The sequence below is a fragment of the Schistocerca serialis genome, chromosome 6 (assembly GCF_023864345.2).
Source record: "Schistocerca serialis cubense isolate TAMUIC-IGC-003099 chromosome 6, iqSchSeri2.2, whole genome shotgun sequence".
Classification (NCBI taxonomy): domain Eukaryota; kingdom Metazoa; phylum Arthropoda; class Insecta; order Orthoptera; family Acrididae; genus Schistocerca; species Schistocerca serialis.
Genome location: NC_064643.1, coordinates 772,518,190 through 772,540,675, shown reverse-complemented (window position 1 = coordinate 772,540,675; position 22,486 = coordinate 772,518,190).

The following is a 22,486-nucleotide window of genomic DNA, read 5'->3' as shown; positions in this document are numbered from 1 at the left end:
CACGGAAATTCCGTCGCTATGAAATACGAGTACTATGTGTTCTAAGACATTTCCTTCTAAATCGAGTAACGTTTCTATGGAAACGACAGGATTTTCTTTTGGGATACGACAATCACATTTCCGATCCACTAATCCATCTTCACCCGCATCCCTCACTCCCAAACATTGACGAATTCACACGGAAATTGCGTCGCTATGAAATACCATGTGTTCTAAGACATTTCTTTCTAAATCGAGTAACGTTTCTATGGAAACGACAGAATTTTCTTTTGGGATACGACAATCTCATTTCCGATCCACTAATCCTTCTTTACTGCATCCCTCACTCCCACACATTGGCGAATTCACACGGAAATTGCGTCGCTATGAAATACGAGTACTATGTGTTCTAAGACATTTCCTTCTAAATCGAGTAATGTTTCTATGGAAACGACAAGATTTTCTTTTGGGATACGACAATCACATTTCGGACCCACTAATCCATCTTTACCCGCATCCCTCACTCCCAAACATTGAAGAATTCACACGGAAATTGCGTCGCTATGAAATACTATGTGTTCTAAGGCATTTCTTTCTAAATCGAGTAACGTTTCTATGGAAACGACAGAATTTTCTTTTGGGATACGACAATCTCATTTCCGATCCACTAATCCTTCTTTACTGCATCACTCACTCCCAAACATTGACGAATTCACACGGAAATTCCGTAGCTATGAAATACGAGTACTATGTGTTCTAAGACATTTCCTTCTAAATCGAGTAACGTTTCTATGGAAACGACAGGATTTTCTTTTGGGATACGACAATCTCATTTCCGATCCACTAATCCTTCTTTACTGCATCCCTCGCTCCCACACATTGACGAATTCACACGGAAATTGCGTCGCTATGAAATACGAGTACTATGTGTTCTAAGACATTTCCTTCTAAATCGAGTAACGTTTCTATGGAAACGACAGGATTTTCTTTTGGGATACGACAATCACATTTCCGATCCACTAATCCATCTTTACCCGCATCCCTCACTCCCAAACATTAACGAATTCACACGGAAATTGCGTCGCTATGAAATACGAGTACTATGTGTTCCAAGACATTTCCTTCTAAATAGAGTAACGTTTCTATGGAAACGACAGGACTTTTTTTTGGGATACGACAATCTCATTTCCGATCCACTAATCCTTCTTTACTGCATCCCTCACTCCCAAACATTGCCGAATTCACACGGAAATTCCGTCGCTATGAAATACGAGTACTATGTGTTCTAAGACATTTCCTTCTAAATCGAGTAACGTTTCTATGGAAACGACAGGATTTTCTTTTGGGATACGACAATCTCATTTCCGATCCACTAATCCTTCTTTACTGCATCCCTCACTCCCACACATTGGCGAATTCACACGGAAATTCCGTCGCTATGAAATACGAGTACTATGTGTTCTAAGACATTTCCTTCTAAATCGAGTAACGTTTCTATGGAAGCGACAGGATTTTCTTTTGGGATACGACAATCACATTTCCGATCCACTAATTCATCTTCACCCGCATCCCTCACTCCCAAACATTGACGAATTCACACGGAAATTGCGTCGCTATGAAATACCATGTGTTCTAAGACATTTCTTTCTAAATCGAGTAACGTTTCTATGGGAACGACAGAATTTTCTTTTGGGATACGACAATCTCATTTCCGATCCACTAATCCTTCTTTACTGCATCCCTCACTCCCACACATTGGCGAATTCACACGGAAATTGCGTCGCTATGAAATACGAGTACTATGTGTTCTAAGACATTTCCTTCTAAATCGAGTAACGTTTCTATGGAAACGACAGGATTTGCTTTTGGGATACGACAATCTCACTTCCGATCCACTAATCCTTCTTTACTGCATCCCTCACTCCCAAACATTGACGAATCAACACGGAAATTCCGTCGCTATGAAATACGAGTACTATGTGTTCTAAGACATTTCCTTCTAAATTGAGTAACGTTTCTATGGAAACGACAGGATTTTCTTTTGGGATACGACAATCACATTTCCGATCCACTAATCCATCTTTACCCGCATCCCTCACTCCCAAACATTGAAGAATTCACACGGAAATTGCGTCGCTATGAAATACTATGTGTTCTAAGGCATTTCTTTCTAAATCGAGTAACGTTTCTATGGAAACGACAGAATTTTCTTTTGGGATACGACAATCTCATTTCCGATCCACTATATCCTTCTTTACTGCATCCCTCACTCCCACACACTGACGAATTCACACGGAAATTGCGTCGCTATGAAATACGAGTACTATGTGTTCTAAGACATTTCCTTCTAAATCGAGTAACGTTTCTATGGAAACGACAGGATTTTGTTTTGGGATACGACAATCTCATTTCCGATCCACTAATCCTTCTTTACTGCATCCCTCACTCCCAAACATTGACGAATTCACACGGAAATTGCGTCGCTTTGAAATACGAGTACTATGTGTTCTAAGACATTTTCTTCTAAATCGAGTAACGTTTCAATGGAAACGACAGGATTTTCTTTTGGTATACGACAATCTCATTTCCGATCCACTAATCCTTCTTTACTGCATCCCTCACTCCGAAACATTGACGAATTCACACGGAAATTCCGTCGCTATGAAATACGAGTACTATGTGTTCTAAGACATTTCCTTCTAAATCGAGTAACGATTCCATGGAAACGACAGGATTTTCTTTTGGGATACGACAATCACATTTCCGATCCACTAATCCATCTTTACCCGCATCCCTCACTCCCAAACATTGACGAATTCACACGGAAATTGCGTCGCTATGAAATTCTATGTGTTCTAAGAAATTACTTTCTAAATCGAGTAACGTTTCTATGGAAACGACAGAATTTTCTTTTGGGATACGACAATCTCATTTCCGATCCACTAATCCTTCTTTACTGCATCCCTCACTCCCACACATTGACGAATTCACACGGAAATTGCATCGCTATGAAATACGAGTACTATGTGTTCTAAGACATTTCCTTCTAAATCGAGTAACGTTTCTATGGAAACGACAGGATTTTCTTTTGGGATACGACAATCTCATTTCCGATCCACTAATCCTTCTTTACTGCATCACTCACTCCCAAACATTGACGAATTCACACGGAAATTCCGTAGCTATGAAATACGAGTACTATGTGTTCTAAGACATTTCCTTCTAAATCGAGTAACGTTTCTATGGAAACGACAGGATTTTCTTTTGGGATACGACAATCACATTTCCGATCCACTAATCCATCTTTACCCGCATCCCTCACTCCCAAACATTAATGAATTCACACGGAAATTGCGTCGCTATGAAATACGAGTACTATGTGTTCCAAGACATTTCCTTCTAAATCGAGTAACGTTTCTATGGAAACGACAGGACTTTTTTTTGGGATACGACAATCTCATTTCCGATCCACTAATCCTTCTTTACTGCATCCCTCACTCCCACACATTGACGAATTCACACGGAAATTGCGTCGCTATGAAATACGAGTACTATGTGTTCTAAGACTTTTCCTTCTAAATCGAGTAACGTTTCTATGGAAACGACAGGATTTTCTTTTGGGATACGACAATCTCATTTCCGATCCACTAATCCTTCTTTACTGCATCCCTCACTCCCAAACATTGCCGAATTCACACGGAAATTCCGTCGCTATGAAATACGAGTACTATGTGTTCTAAGTCATTTCCTTCTAAATCGAGTAACGTTTCTATGGAAACGACAGGATTTTCTTTTGGGATACGACAATCTCATTTCCGATCAACTAATCCTTCTTTACTGCATCCCTCACTCCCACACATTGGCGAAGTCACACGGAAATTCCGTCGCTATGAAATACGAGTACTATGTGTTCTAAGACATTTCCTTCTAAATCGAGTAACGTTTCTATGGAAACGACAGGATTTTCTTTTGGGATACGACAATCACATTTCCGATCCACTAATCCATCTTCACCCGCATCCCTCACTCCCAAACATTGACGAATTCACACGGAAATTGCGTCGCTATGAAATACCATGTGTTCTAAGACATTTCTTTCTAAATCGAGTAACGTTTCTATGGAAACGACAGAATTTCCTTTTGGGATACGACAATCTCATTTCCGATCCACTAATCCTTCTTTACTGCATCCCTCACTCCCACACATTGGCGAATTCACAAGGAAATTGCGTCGCTATGAAATACGAGTACTATGTGTTCTAAGACATTTCCTTCTAAATCGAGTAACGTTTCTATGGAAACGACAGGATTTTCTTTTGGGATACGACAATCTCACTTCCGATCCACTAATCCTTCTTTACTGCATCCCTCACTCCCAAACATTGACGAATTCACACGGAAATTACGTCGCTATGAAATACGAGTACTATGTGTTCTAAGACATTTCCTTCTAAATCGAGTAACGTTTCTATGGAAACGACAGGATTTTCTTTTGGGATACGACAATCACATTTCCGATCCACTAATCCATCTTTACCCGCATCCCTCACTCCCAAACATTGACGAATTCACACGGAAATTGCGTCGCTATGAAATTCTATGTGTTCTAAGACATTTCTTTCTAAATCGAGTAACGTTTCTATGGAAACGACAGAATTTTCTTTTGGGATACGATAATCTCATTTCCGATCCACTAATCCTTCTTTACTGCATCGCTCACTCCCACACATTGACGAATTCACACGGAAATTGCATCGCTATGAAATACGAGTACTATGTGTTCTAAGACATTTCCTTCTAAATCGAGTAACGTTTCTATGGATACGACAGGATTTTCTTTTGGGATACGACAATCTCATTTCCGATCCACTAATCCTTCTTTACTGCATCACTCACTCCCAAACATTGACGAATTCACACGGAAATTCCGTAGCTATGAAATACGAGTACTATATGTTCTAAGACATTTCCTTCTAAATCGAGTAACGTTTCTATGGAAACGACAGGATTTTCTTTTGGGATATGACAATCACATTTCCGATCCACTAATCCATCTTTACCCGCATCCCTCACTCCCAAACATTAACGAATTCACACGGAAATTGCGTCGCTATGAAATACGAGTACTATGTGTTCCAAGACATTTCCTTCTAAATCGAGTAACGTTTCTATGGAAACGACAGGACTTTTTTTTGGGATACGACAATCTCATTTCCGATCCACTAATCCTTCTTTACTGCATCCCTCACTCCTACACATTGACGAATTCACACGGAAATTGCGTCGCTATGAAATACGAGTACTATGTGTTCCAAGACATTTCCTTCTAAATCGAGTAACGTTTCTATGGAAACGACAGGACTTTTTTTTGGGATACGACAATCTCATTTCCGATCCACTAATCCTTCTTTACTGCATCCCTCACTCCCACACATTGACGAATTCACACGGAAATTGCGTCGCTATGAAATACGAGTGTTATGTGTTCTAAGACTTTTCCTTCTAAATCGAGTAACGTTTCTATGGAAACGACAGGATTTTCTTTTGGGATACGACAATCTCATTTCCGATCCACTAATCCTTCTTTACTGCATCCCTCACTCCCAAACATTGCCGAATTCACACGGAAATTCCGTCGCTATGAAATACGAGTACTATGTGTTCTAAGACATTTCCTTCTAAATCGAGTAACGTTTCTATGGAAACGACAGGATTTTCTTTTGGGATACGACAATCTCATTTCCGATCCACTAATCCTTCTTTACTGCATCCCTCACTCCCACACATTGGCGAAGTCACACGGAAATTCCGTCGCTATGAAATACGAGTACTATGTGTTCTAAGACATTTCCTTCTAAATCGAGTAACGTTTCTATGGAAACGACAGGATTTTCTTTTGGGATACGACAATCACATTTCCGATCCACTAATCCATCTTCACCCGCATCCCTCACTCCCAAACATTGACGAATTCACACGGAAATTGCGTCGCTATGAAATACCATGTGTTCTAAGACATTTCTTTCTAAATCGAGTAACGTTTCTATGGAAACGACAGAATTTCCTTTTGGGATACGACAATCTCATTTCCGATCCACTAATCCTTCTTTACTGCATCCCTCACTCCCACACATTGGCGAATTCACAAGGAAATTGCGTCGCTATGAAATACGAGTACTATGTGTTCTAAGACATTTCCTTCTAAATCGAGTAACGTTTCTATGGAAACGACAGGATTTTCTTTTGGGATACGACAATCTCACTTCCGATCCACTAATCCTTCTTTACTGCATCCCTCACTCCCAAACATTGACGAATTCACACGGAAATTACGTCGCTATGAAATACGAGTACTATGTGTTCTAAGACATTTCCTTCTAAATCGAGTAACGTTTCTATGGAAACGACAGGATTTTCTTTTGGGATACGACAATCACATTTCCGATCCACTAATCCATCTTTACCCGCATCCCTCACTCCCAACCATTGACGAATTCACACGGAAATTGCGTCGCTATGAAATTCTATGTGTTCTAAGACATTTCTTTCTAAATCGAGTAACGTTTCTATGGAAACGACAGAATTTTCTTTTGGGATACGATAATCTCATTTCCGATCCACTAATCCTTCTTTACTGCATCGCTCACTCCCACACATTGACGAATTCACACGGAAATTGCATCGCTATGAAATACGAGTACTATGTGTTCTAAGACATTTCCTTCTAAATCGAGTAACGTTTCTATGGAAACGACAGGATTTTCTTTTGGGATACGACAATCTCATTTCCGATCCACTAATCCTTCTTTACTGCATCCCTCACTCCCACACATTGGCGAATTCACAAGGAAATTGCGTCGCTATGAAATACGAGTACTATGTGTTCTAAGACATTTCCTTCTAAATCGAGTAACGTTTCTATGGAAACGACAGGATTTTCTTTTGGGATACGACAATCTCACTTCCGATCCACTAATCCTTCTTTACTGCATCCCTCACTCCCAAACATTGACGAATTCACACGGAAATTACGTCGCTATGAAATACGAGTACTATGTGTTCTAAGACATTTCCTTCTAAATCGAGTAACGTTTCTATGGAAACGACAGGATTTTCTTTTGGGATACGACAATCACATTTCCGATCCACTAATCCATCTTTACCCGCATCCCTCACTCCCAAACATTGACGAATTCACACGGAAATTGCGTCGCTATGAAATTCTATGTGTTCTAAGACATTTCTTTCTAAATCGAGTAACGTTTCTATCGAAACGACAGAATTTTCTTTTGGGATACGATAATCTCATTTCCGATCCACTAATCCTTCTTTACTGCATCGCTCACTCCCACACATTGACGAATTCACACGGAAATTGCATCGCTATGAAATACGAGTACTATGTGTTCTAAGACATTTCCTTCTAAATCGAGTAACGTTTCTATGGATACGACAGGATTTTCTTTTGGGATACGACAATCTCATTTCCGATCCACTAATCCTTCTTTACTGCATCACTCACTCCCAAACATTGACGAATTCACACGGAAATTCCGTAGCTATGAAATACGAGTACTATGTGTTCTAAGACATTTCCTTCTAAATCGAGTAACGTTTCTATGGAAACGACAGGATTTTCTTTTGGGATATGACAATCACATTTCCGATCCACTAATCCATCTTTACCCGCATCCCTCACTCCCAAACATTAACGAATTCACACGGAAATTGCGTCGCTATGAAATACGAGTACTATGTGTTCCAAGACATTTCCTTCTAAATCGAGTAACGTTTCTATGGAAACGACAGGACTTTTTTTTTGGGATACGACAATCTCATTTCCGATCCACTAATCCTTCTTTACTGCATCCCTCACTCCTACACATTGACGAATTCACACGGAAATTGCGTCGCTATGAAATACGAGTACTATGTGTTCCAAGACATTTCCTTCTAAATCGAGTAACGTTTCTATGGAAACGACAGGACTTTTTTTTGGGATACGACAATCTCATTTCCGATCCACTAATCCTTCTTTACTGCATCCCTCACTCCCACACATTGACGAATTCACACGGAAATTGCGTCGCTATGAAATACGAGTACTATGTGTTCTAAGACTTTTCCTTCTAAATCGAGTAACGTTTCTATGGAAACGACAGGATTTTCTTTTGGGATACGACAATCTCATTTCCGATCCACTAATCCTTCTTTACTGCATCCCTCACTCCCAAACATTGCCGAATTCACACGGAAATTCCGTCGCTATGAAATACGAGTACTATGTGTTCTAAGACATTTCCTTCTAAATCGAGTAACGTTTCTATGGAAACGACAGGATTTTCTTTTGGGATACGACAATCTCATTTCCGATCCACTAATCCTTCTTTACTGCATCCCTCACTCCCACACATTGGCGAAGTCACACGGAAATTCCGTCGCTATGAAATACGAGTACTATGTGTTCTAAGACATTTCCTTCTAAATCGAGTAACGTTTCTATGGAAACGACAGGATTTTCTTTTGGGATACGACAATCACATTTCCGATCCACTAATCCATCTTCACCCGCATCCCTCACTCCCAAACATTGACGAATTCACACGGAAATTGCGTCGCTATGAAATACCATGTGTTCTAAGACATTTCTTTCTAAATCGAGTAACGTTTCTATGGAAACGACAGAATTTCCTTTTGGGATACGACAATCTCATTTCCGATCCACTAATCCTTCTTTACTGCATCCCTCACTCCCACACATTGGCGAATTCACAAGGAAATTGCGTCGCTATGAAATACGAGTACTATGTGTTCTAAGACATTTCCTTCTAAATCGAGTAACGTTTCTATGGAAACGACAGGATTTTCTTTTGGGATACGACAATCTCACTTCCGATCCACTAATCCTTCTTTACTGCATCCCTCACTCCCAAACATTGACGAATTCACACGGAAATTACGTCGCTATGAAATACGAGTACTATGTGTTCTAAGACATTTCCTTCTAAATCGAGTAACGTTTCTATGGAAACGACAGGATTTTCTTTTGGGATACGACAATCACATTTCCGATCCACTAATCCATCTTTACCCGCATCCCTCACTCCCAAACATTGACGAATTCACACGGAAATTGCGTCGCTATGAAATTCTATGTGTTCTAAGACATTTCTTTCTAAATCGAGTAACGTTTCTATGGAAACGACAGAATTTTCTTTTGGGATACGATAATCTCATTTCCGATCCACTAATCCTTCTTTACTGCATCGCTCACTCCCACACATTGACGAATTCACACGGAAATTGCATCGCTATGAAATACGAGTACTATGTGTTCTAAGACATTTCCTTCTAAATCGAGTAACGTTTCTATGGAAACGACAGGATTTTCTTTTGGGATACGACAATCTCATTTCCGATCCACTAATCCTTCTTTACTGCATCACTCACTCCCAAACATTGACGAATTCACACGGAAATTCCGTAGCTATGAAATACGAGTACTATGTGTTCTAAGACATTTCCTTCTAAATCGAGTAACGTTTCTATGGAAACGACAGGATTTTCTTTTGGGATATGACAATCACATTTCCGATCCACTAATCCATCTTTACCCGCATCCCTCACTCCCAAACATTAACGAATTCACACGGAAATTGCGTCGCTATGAAATACGAGTACTATGTGTTCCAAGACATTTCCTTCTAAATCGAGTAACGTTTCTATGGAAACGACAGGACTTTTTTTTGGGATACGACAATCTCATTTCCGATCCACTAATCCTTCTTTACTGCATCCCTCACTCCTACACATTGACGAATTCACACGGAAATTGCGTCGCTATGAAATACGAGTACTATGTGTTCTAAGACTTTTCCTTCTAAATCGAGTAACGTTTCTATGGAAACGACAGGATTTTCTTTTGGGATACGACAATCTCATTTCCGATCAACTAATCCTTCTTTACTGCATCCCTCACTCCCAAACATTGCCGAATTCACACGGAAATTCCGTCGCTATGAAATACGAGTACTATGTGTTCTAAGACCTCTCCTTCTAAATCGAGTAACGTTTCTATGGAAACGACAGGATTTTCTTTTGGGATACGACAATCTCATTTCCGATCCACTAATCCTTCTTTACTGCATCCCTCACTCCCACACATTGGCGAATTCACACGGAAATTCCGTCGCTATGAAATACGAGTACTATGTGTTCTAAGACATTTCCTTCTAAATCGAGTAACGTCTCTATGGAAACGACAGGATTTTCTTTTGGGATACGACAATCACATTTCCGATCCACTAATCCATCTTCACCCGCATCCCTCACTCCCAAACATTGACGAATTCACACGGAAATTGCGTCGCTATGAAATACCATGTGTTCTAAGACATTTCTTTCTAAATCGAGTAACGTTTCTATGGAAACGACAGAATTTTCTTTTGGGATACGACAATCTCATTTCCGATCCACTAATCCTACTTTACTGCATCCCTCACTCCCACACATTGGCGAATTCACACGGAAATTGCGTCGCTATGAAATACGAGTACTATGTGTTCTAAGACATTTCCTTCTAAATCGAGTAATGTTTCTATGGAAACGACAAGATTTTCTTTTGGAATACGACAATCACATTTCCGATCCACTAATCCTTCTTTACTGCATCCCTCACTCCCACACATTGGCGAATTCACACGGAAATTCCGACGCTATGAAATACGAGTACTATGTGTTCTAAGACATTTCCTTCTAAATCGAGTAACGTCTCTATGGAAACGACAGGATTTTCTTTTGGGATACGACAATCACATTTCCGATCCACTAATCCATCTTCACCCGCATCCCTCACTCCCAAACATTGACGAATTCACACGGAAATTGCGTCGCTATGAAATACCATGTGTTCTAAGACATTTCTTTCTAAATCGAGTAACGTTTCTATGGAAACGACAGAATTTTCTTTTGGGATACGACAATCTCATTTCCGATCCACTAATCCTTCTTTACTGCATCCCTCACTCCCACACATTGGCGAATTCACACGGAAATTGCGTCGCTATGAAATACGAGTACTATGTGTTCTAAGACATTTCCTTCTAAATCGAGTAATGTTTCTATGGAAACGACAAGATTTTCTTTTGGGATACGACAATCACATTTCCGACCCACTAATCCATCTTCACCCGCATCCCTCACTCCCAAACATTGACGAATTCACACGGAAATTGCGTCGCTATGAAATACCATGTGTTCTAAGACATTTCTTTCTAAATCGAGTAACGTTTCTATGGAAACGACAGAATTTTCTTTTGGGATACGACAATCTCATTTCCGATCCACTAATCCTTCTTTACTGCATCCCTCACTCCCAAACGTTGCCGAATTCACACGGAAATTCCGTCGCTATGAAATACGAGTACTATGTGTTCTAAGACATTTCCTTCTAAATCGAGTAACGTTTCTATGGAAACGACAGGATTTTCTTTTGGGATACGACAATCTCATTTCCGATCCACTAATCCTTCTTTACTGCATCCCTCACTCCCACACATTGGCGAATTCACACGGAAATTCCGTCGCTATGAAATACGAGTACTATGTGTTCTAAGACATTTCCTTCTAAATCGAGTAACGTTTCTATGGAAGCGACAGGATTTTCTTTTGGGATACGACAATCACATTTCCGATCCACTAATCCATCTTCACCCGCATCCCTCACTCCCAAACATTGACGAATTCACACGGAAATTGCGTCGCTATGAAATACCATGTGTTCTAAGACATTTCTTTCTAAATCGAGTAACGTTTCTATGGAAACGACAGAATTTTCTTTTGGGATACGACAATCTCATTTCCGATCCACTAATCCTTCTTTACTGCATCCCTCACTCCCACACATTGGCGAATTCACACGGAAATTGCGTCGCTATGAAATACGAGTACTATGTGTTCTAAGACATTTCCTTCTAAATCGAGTAACGTTTCTATGGAAACGACAGGATTTTCTTTTGGGATACGACAATCTCACTTCCGATCCACTAATCCTTCTTTACTGCATCCCTCACTCCCAAACATTGACGAATTCACACGGAAATTCCGTCGCTATGAAATACGAGTACTATGTGTTCTAAGACATTTCCTTCTAAATCGAGTAACGTTTCTATGGAAACGACAGGATTTTCTTTTGGGATACGACAATCACATTTCCGATCCACTAATCCATCTTTACCCGCATCCCTCACTCCCAAACATTGAAGAATTCACACGGAAATTGCGTCGCTATGAAATACTATGTGTTCTAAGGCATTTCTTTCTAAATCGAGTAACGTTTCTATGGAAACGACAGAGTTTTCTTTTGGGATACGACAATCTCATTTCCGATCCACTATATCCTTCTTTACTGCATCCCTCACTCCCACACACTGACGAATTCACACGGAAATTGCGTCGCTATGAAATACGAGTACTATGTGTTCTAAGACATTTCCTTCTAAATCGAGTAACGTTTCTATGGAAACGACAGGATTTTCTTTTGGGATACGACAATCTCATTTCCGATCCACTAATCCTTCTTTACTGCATCCCTCACTCCCAAACATTGACGAATTCACACGGAAATTGCGTCGCTATGAAATACGAGTACTATGTGTTCTAAGACATTTTCTTCTAAATCGAGTAACGTTTCAATGGAAACGACAGGATTTTCTTTTGGTATACGACAATCTCATTTCCGATCCACTAATCCTTCTTTACTGCATCCCTCACTCCGAAACATTGACGAATTCACACGGAAATTCCGTCGCTATGAAATACGAGTACTATGTGTTCTAAGACATTTCCTTCTAAATCGAGTAACGATTCCATGGAAACGACAGGATTTTCTTTTGGGATACGACAATCACATTTCCGATCCACTAATCCATCTTTACCCGCATCCCTCACTCCCAAACATTGACGAATTCACACGGAAATTGCGTCGCTATGAAATTCTATGTGTTCTAAGAAATTACTTTCTAAATCGAGTAACGTTTCTATGGAAACGACAGAATTTTCTTTTGGGATACGACAATCTCATTTCCGATCCACTAATCCTTCTTTACTGCATCCCTCACTCCCACACATTGACGAATTCACACGGAAATTGCATCGCTATGAAATACGAGTACTATGTGTTCTAAGACATTTCCTTCTAAATCGAGTAACGTTTCTATGGAAACGACAGGATTTTCTTTTGGGATACGACAATCTCATTTCCGATCCACTAATCCTTCTTTACTGCATCACTCACTCCCAAACATTGACGAATTCACACGGAAATTCCGTAGCTATGAAATACGAGTACTATGTGTTCTAAGACATTTCCTTCTAAATCGAGTAACGTTTCTATGGAAACGACAGGATTTTCTTTTGGGATACGACAATCACATTTCCGATCCACTAATCCATCTTTACCCGCATCCCTCACTCCCAAACATTAACGAATTCACACGGAAATTGCGTCGCTATGAAATACGAGTACTATGTGTTCCAAGACATTTCCTTCTAAATCGAGTAACGTTTCTATGGAAACGACAGGACTTTTTTTTGGGATACGACAATCTCATTTCCGATCCACTAATCCTTCTTTACTGCATCCCTCACTCCCACACATTGACGAATTCACACGGAAATTGCGTCGCTATGAAATACGAGTACTATGTGTTCTAAGACTTTTCCTTCTAAATCGAGTAACGTTTCTATGGAAACGACAGGATTTTCTTTTGGGATACGACAATCTCATTTCCGATCCACTAATCCTTCTTTACTGCATCCCTCACTCCCACACATTGGCGAATTCACACGGAAATTCCGTCGCTATGAAATACGAGTACTATGTGTTCTAAGACATTTCCTTCTAAATCGAGTAACGTTTCTATGGAAGCGACAGGATTTTCTTTTGGGATACGACAATCACATTTCCGATCCACTAATCCATCTTCACCCGCATCCCTCACTCCCAAACATTGACGAATTCACACGGAAATTGCGTCGCTATGAAATACCATGTGTTCTAAGACATTTCTTTCTAAATCGAGTAACGTTTCTATGGAAACGACAGAATTTTCTTTTGGGATACGACAATCTCATTTCCGATCCACTAATCCTTCTTTACTGCATCCCTCACTCCCACACATTGGCGAATTCACACGGAAATTGCGTCGCTATGAAATACGAGTACTATGTGTTCTAAGACATTTCCTTCTAAATCGAGTAACGTTTCTATGGAAACGACAGGATTTTCTTTTGGGATACGACAATCTCACTTCCGATCCACTAATCCTTCTTTACTGCATCCCTCACTCCCAAACATTGACGAATTCACACGGAAATTCCGTCGCTATGAAATACGAGTACTATGTGTTCTAAGACATTTCCTTCTAAATCGAGTAACGTTTCTATGGAAACGACAGGATTTTCTTTTGGGATACGACAATCACATTTCCGATCCACTAATCCATCTTTACCCGCATCCCTCACTCCCAAACATTGAAGAATTCACACGGAAATTGCGTCGCTATGAAATACTATGTGTTCTAAGGCATTTCTTTCTAAATCGAGTAACGTTTCTATGGAAACGACAGAATTTTCTTTTGGGATACGACAATCTCATTTCCGATCCACTATATCCTTCTTTACTGCATCCCTCACTCCCACACACTGACGAATTCACACGGAAATTGCGTCGCTATGAAATACGAGTACTATGTGTTCTAAGACATTTCCTTCTAAATCGAGTAACGTTTCTATGGAAACGACAGGATTTTCTTTTGGGATACGACAATCTCATTTCCGATCCACTAATCCTTCTTTACTGCATCCCTCACTCCCAAACATTGACGAATTCACACGGAAATTGCGTCGCTATGAAATACGAGTACTATGTGTTCTAAGACATTTTCTTCTAAATCGAGTAACGTTTCAATGGAAACGACAGGATTTTCTTTTGGTATACGACAATCTCATTTCCGATCCACTAATCCTTCTTTACTGCATCCCTCACTCCGAAACATTGACGAATTCACACGGAAATTCCGTCGCTATGAAATACGAGTACTATGTGTTCTAAGACATTTCCTTCTAAATCGAGTAACGATTCCATGGAAACGACAGGATTTTCTTTTGGGATACGACAATCACATTTCCGATCCACTAATCCATCTTTACCCGCATCCCTCACTCCCAAACATTGACGAATTCACACGGAAATTGCGTCGCTATGAAATTCTATGTGTTCTAAGAAACTACTTTCTAAATCGAGTAACGTTTCTATGGAAACGACAGAATTTTCTTTTGGGATACGACAATCTCATTTCCGATCCACTAATCCTTCTTTACTGCATCCCTCACTCCCACACATTGACGAATTCACACGGAAATTGCATCGCTATGAAATACGAGTACTATGTGTTCTAAGACATTTCCTTCTAAATCGAGTAACGTTTCTATGGAAACGACAGGATTTTCTTTTGGGATACGACAATCTCATTTCCGATCCACTAATCCTTCTTTACTGCATCACTCACTCCCAAACATTGACGAATTCACACGGAAATTCCGTAGCTATGAAATACGAGTACTATGTGTTCTAAGACATTTCCTTCTAAATCGAGTAACGTTTCTATGGAAACGACAGGATTTTCTTTTGGGATACGACAATCACATTTCCGATCCACTAATCCATCTTTACCCGCATCCCTCACTCCCAAACATTAACGAATTCACACGGAAATTGCGTCGCTATGAAATACGAGTACTATGTGTTCCAAGACATTTCCTTCTAAATCGAGTAACGTTTCTATGGAAACGACAGGACTTTTTTTTGGGATACGACAATCTCATTTCCGATCCACTAATCCTTCTTTACTGCATCCCTCACTCCCACACATTGACGAATTCACACGGAAATTGCGTCGCTATGAAATACGAGTACTATGTGTTCTAAGACTTTTCCTTCTAAATCGAGTAACGTTTCTATGGAAACGACAGGATTTTCTTTTGGGATACGACAATCTCATTTCCGATCCACTAATCCTTCTTTACTGCATCCCTCACTCCCAAACATTGCCGAATTCACACGGAAATTCCGTCGCTATGAAATACGAGTACTATGTGTTCTAAGACATTTCCTTCTAAATCGAGTAACGTTTCTATGGAAACGACAGGATTTTCTTTTGGGATACGACAATCTCATTTCCGATCCACTAATCCTTCTTTACTGCATCCCTCACTCCCACACATTGGCGAATTCACACGGAAATTCCGTCGCTATGAAATACGAGTACTATGTGTTCTAAGACATTTCCTTCTAAATCGAGTAACGTTTCTATGGAAACGACAGGATTTTCTTTTGGGATACGACAATCACATTTCCGATCCACTAATCCATCTTCACCCGCATCCCTCACTCCCAAACATTGACGAATTCACACGGAAATTGCGTCGCTATGAAATACCATGTGTTCTAAGACATTCCTTTCTAAATCGAGTAACGTTTCTATGGAAACGACAGAATTTTCTTTTGGGATACGACAATCTCATTTCCGATCCACTTATCCTTCTTTACTGCATCCCTCACTCCCACACATTGGCGAATTCACACGGAAATTGCGTCGCTATGAAATACGAATACTATGGGTTCTAAGACATTTCCTTCTAAATCGGGTAACGTTTCTATGGAAACGACAGGATTTTCTTTTGGGATACGACAATCTCACTTCCGATCCACTAATCCTTCATTACTGCATCCCACACTCCCAAACATTGACGAATTCACACGGAAATTCCGTCGCTATGAAATACGAGTACTATGTGTTCTAAGACATTTCCTTCTAAATCGAGTAATGTTTCTATGGAAACGACAGGATTTTCTTTTGGGATACGACAATCACATTTCCGATCCACTAATCCATCTTTACCCGCATCGCTCACTCCCAAACATTGACGAATTCACACGGAAATTGCGTCGCTATGAAATACTATGTGTTCTAAGACATTTCTTTCTAAATCGAGTAACGTTTCTATGGAAACGACAGAATTTTCTTTTGGGATACGACAATCTCATTTCAGATCCACTAATCCTTCTTTACTGCATCCCTCACTCCCACACATTGACGAATTCACACGGAAATTGCGTCGCTATGAAATACGAGTACTATGTGTGCTAAGACATTTCCTTCTAAATCGAGTAACGTTTCTATGGAAACGACAGGATTTTCTTTTGGGATACGACAATCTCATTTCCGATCCACTAATCCTTCTTTACTGCACCCCTCACTCCCAAACATTGACGAATTCACACGGAAATTCCGTCGCTATGAAATACGAGTACTATGTGTTCTAAGACATTTCCTTCTAAATCGAGTAACGTTTCTATGGAAACGACAGGATTTTCTTTTGGGACACGACAATCACATTTCCGATCCACTAATCCATCTTTACCCGCATCCCTCATTCCCAAACATTGACGAATTCACACGGAAATTGCGTCGCTATGAAATACTATGTGTTCTAAGACATGTCTTTCTAAATCGAGTAACGTTTCTATGGGAACGACAGAATTTTCTTTTGGGATACGACAAACTCATTTCCGATCCACTAATCCTTCTTTACTGCATCCCTCACTCCCACACATTGACGAATTCACACGGAAATTGCGTCGCTATGAAATACGAGTACTATGTGTTCTAAGACATTTCCTTCTAAATCGAGTAACGTTTCTATGGAAACGACAGGATTTTCTTTTGGGATATGACAATCTCATTTCCGATCCACTAATCCTTCTTTACTGCATCCCTCACTCCCAAACATTGACGAATTCACACGGAAATTCCGTCGCTATGAAATACGAGTACTATGTGTTCTAAGACATTTCCTTCTAAATCGAGTAACGTTTCTATGGAAACGACAGGATTTTCTTTTGGGATACGACAATCTCATTTCCGATCCACTAATCCTTCTTTACTGCTTCCCTCACTCCCAAACATTGACGAATTCACACGGAAATTCCGTCGCTATGAAATACGAGTACTATGTGTTCTAAGACATTTCCATCTAAATCGAGTAACGTTTCTATGGAGAAAACAGGATTTTCTTTTGGGATACGACAATCACATTTCCGATCCACTAATCCATCTTTACCCGCATCCCTCACTCCCAAACATTGACGAATTCACACGGAAATTGCGTCGCTATGAAATACTATGTGTTCTAAGACATTTCTTTCTAAATCGAGTAACGTTTCTATGGAAACGACAGAATTTTCTTTTGGGATACGACAATCTCATTTCCGATCCACTAATCCTTCTTTACTGCATCCCTCACTCCCACACATTGACGAATTCACACGGAAATTGCGTCGCTATGAAATACGAGTACTATGTGTTCTAAGACATTTCCTTCTAAATCGAGTAACGTTTATATGGAAACGACAGGATTTTCTTTTGGGATACGACAATCTCATTTCCGATCCAATAATACATCTTTACTGCATCCCTCACTCCCAAACATTGACGAATTCACACGGAAATTCCGTCGCTATGGCATACGAGTACTATGTGTTCTAAGACATTTCCTTCTAAATCGAGTAACGTTTCTATGGAAATGACAGGATTTTCTTTTGGGATACGACAATCACATTTCCGATCCACTAATCCATCTTTACCCGCATCCCTCACTCCCAAACATTGACGAATTCACACGGAAATTGCGTCGCTATGAAATACTATGTGTTCTAAGACATTTCTTTCTAAATCGAGTAACGTTTCTATGGAAACGACAGAATTTTCTTTTGGAATACAACAATCTCATTTCCGATCCACTAATCCTTCTTTACTGCATCCCTCACTCCCACACATTGACGAATTCACACGGAAATTGCGTCGCTATGAAATACGAGTACTATGTGTTCTAAGACATTTCTTTCTAAATCGAGTAACGTTTGTATGGAAACCACAGGATTTTCTTTTGGGATACGACAATCTCATTTCCGATCCACTAATCCTTCTTTATTGCATCCCTCACTCCCAAACATTGACGAACTCACACGGAAATTGCGTCGCTATGAAATACGAGTACTATGTGTTCTAAGACATTTTCTTCTAAATCGAGTAACGCTTCTATGGAAACGACAGGATTTTCTTTTGGGATACGACAATCTCATTTCCGATCCACTAATCCTTCTTTACTGCATCCCTCACTCCCAAACATTGACGAATTCACACGGAAATTCCGTCGCTATGAAATACGAGTACTATGTGTTCTAAGACATTTCCTTCTAAATCGAGTAACGTTTCTATGGAAACGACAGGATTTTCTTTTGGGATACGACAATCACATTTCCGATCCACTAATCCATCTTTACCCGCATCCCTCACTCCCAAACATTGACGAATTGACACGGAAATTGCGTCGCTATGAAATACTATGTGTTCTAAGACATTTCTTTCTAAATCGAGTAACGTTTCTATGGAAACGACAGTATTTTCTTTTGGGATACGACAATCTCATTTCCGATCCACTAATCCTTCTTTACTGCATCCCTCACTCCCACACATTGACGAATTCACACGGAAATTGCGTCGCTATGAAATACGAGTACTATGTGTTCTAAGACATTTCTTTCTAAATCGAGTAACGTTTCTATGGAAACCACAGGATTTTCTTTTGGGATTCGACAATCTCATTTCCGATCCACTAATCCTTCTTTACTGCATACCTCACTCCCAAACATTGACGAATTCACACGGAAATTCCGTCGCTATGAAATACGAGTACTATGTGTTCTAAGACATATCCTTCTAAATCGAGTAACGTTTCTATGGAAACGACAGGATTTTCTTTTGGGATACGACAATCACATTTCCGATCCACTAATCCATCTTTACCCGCATCCCTCAATCCCAAACATTGACGAATTCACACGGAAATTCCGTCGCTATGAAATACGAGTACTATGTGTTCTAAGACATTTCTTTCTAAATCGAGTAACGTTTCTATGGAAACGACAGGATTTTTTTTTGGGATACGACAATCACATTTCCGATCCACTAATCCTTCTTTACTGCATCCCTCACTCCCACACATTGACGAATTCACACGGAAATTGCGTCGCTATGAATTACTATGGGTTCTATGACTTCTCTATCTAAATCAAGTAACGTTTTTACGGAAACGACAGGACTTTTTTTTGGGATACGACAATCCCATTTCCGATCCACTAATCCTTCTTTACTGCATCCCTCACTCCCAAACATTGACGAATTCACACGGAAATTGCGTCGTTATGAAATACTATGTGTTCTAAGACATTTCCTTCTAAATCGAGTAACGTTTCTATGGAAACGACAGGATTTTCTTTTGGGATACGACAATCTCATTTCAGATCCACTAATCCTACTTTACTGCTTCCCTCACTCCCACACATTGACGAATTCACACGGAAATTGCGTCGCTATGAAATACTATGTGTTCTAAGACATTTCCTTCTAAATCGAGTAATGTTTCTATGGAAACGACAGGATTTTCTTTTGGGATACGACAATCTCATTTCCGACCCACTAATCCTTCTTTACTGCATCCCTCACTCCCAAACATTGACGAATTCACACGGAAATTGCGTCGCTATGAAATACTATGTGTACTAAGACATTTCCTTCTAAATCGAGTAACGTTTCTATGGAAACGACAGGATTTTCTTTTGGGATACGACAATCACATTTCCGATCCACTAATCCTTCTTTACTCCATCCCTCACTCCCAAACATTGACGAATTCACACGGAAATTGCGTCGCTATGAATTACTATGGGTTCTATGACTTCCCCTTTTAAATCGAGTAACGTTTCTATGGAATCGACAGCGTTTTCTTTTGGGATACGACAACCTCATTTCCGATCCACTAATCCTTCTTTACTGCATCCCTCACTCCCACACATTGACGAATTCACACGGAATTTCCGTCGCTATGAAATACGAGTACTATGTGTTCTAAGACATTTCCTTCTAAATCGAGTAACGTTTCTATGGAAACGACAGGATTTTCTTTTGGGATACGACAATCACATTTCTGATCCACTAATCCTTCTTTACTGCGTCCCTCACTCCCAAACATTGACGAATACACACGGAAATTGCGTCGCTATGAAATACGAGTACTATGTGTTCTAAGACATTTCCTTCTAAATCGAGTAACGTTTCTATGGAAAGGACAGGATTTTCTTTTGGGATACGACAATCACATTTCCGATCCACTAATCCTTCTTTACTGCGTCCCTCACTCCCAAACATTGACGAATTCACACGGAAATTCCGCCGCTATGAAATACGAGTACTGTGTGTTCTAAGACATTTCCTTCTAAATCGAGTAACGTTTCTATTTAAACGACAGGATTTTCTTTTGGGATACGACAATCTCATTTCCGATCCACTAATCCTTCTTTACTGCATCCCTCACTCCCACAAATTGGCGAATTCACACGGAAATTGCGTCGCTATGAAATACGAGTACTATGTGTTCTAAGACATTTCCTTCTAAATCGAGTAACGTTTCTATGGAAACGACAGGATTTTCTTTTGGGATACGACAATCTCACTTCCGATCCACTAATCCTTCTTTACTGCATCCTTCACTCCCAAACATTGACGAATTCACACGGAAATTCCGTCGCTATGAAATACGAGTACTATGTGTTCTAAGACATTTTCTTCTAAATCGAGTAATGTTTCTATGGAAACGACAGGATTTTCTTTTGGGATACGACAATCACATTTCCGATCCACTAATCCATCTTTACCCGTATCCCTCACTCCCAAACATTGACGAATTCACACGGAAATTGCGTCGCTATGAAATACTATGTGTTCTAAGACATTTCTTTCTAAATCGAGTAACGTTTCTATGGAAACGACAGAATTTTCTTTTGGGATACGACAATCTCATTTCCGATCCACTAATCCTTCTTTACTGCATCCCTCACTCCTACACATTGACGAATTCACACGGAAATTGCGTCGCTATGAACTACGAGTACTATGTGTGCTAAGACATTTCCTTCTAAATCGAGTAACGTTTCTATGGAAACGACAGGATTTTCTTTTGGGATACGACAATCTCATTTCCGATCCACTAATCCTTCTTTACTGCACCCCTCACTCCCAAACATTGACGAATTCACACGGAAATTCCGTCGCTATGAAATACGAGTACTATGTGTTCTAAGACATTTCCTTCTAAATCGAGTAACGTTTCTATGGAAACGACAGGATTTTCTTTTGGGACACGACAATCACATTTCCGATCCACTAATCCATCTTTACCCGCATCCCTCATTCCCAAACATTGCCGAATTCACACGGAAATTGCGTCGCTATGAAATACTATGTGTTCTAAGACATGTCTTTCTAAATCGAGTAACGTTTCTATGGGAACGACAGAATTTTCTTTTGGGATACGACAAACTCATTTC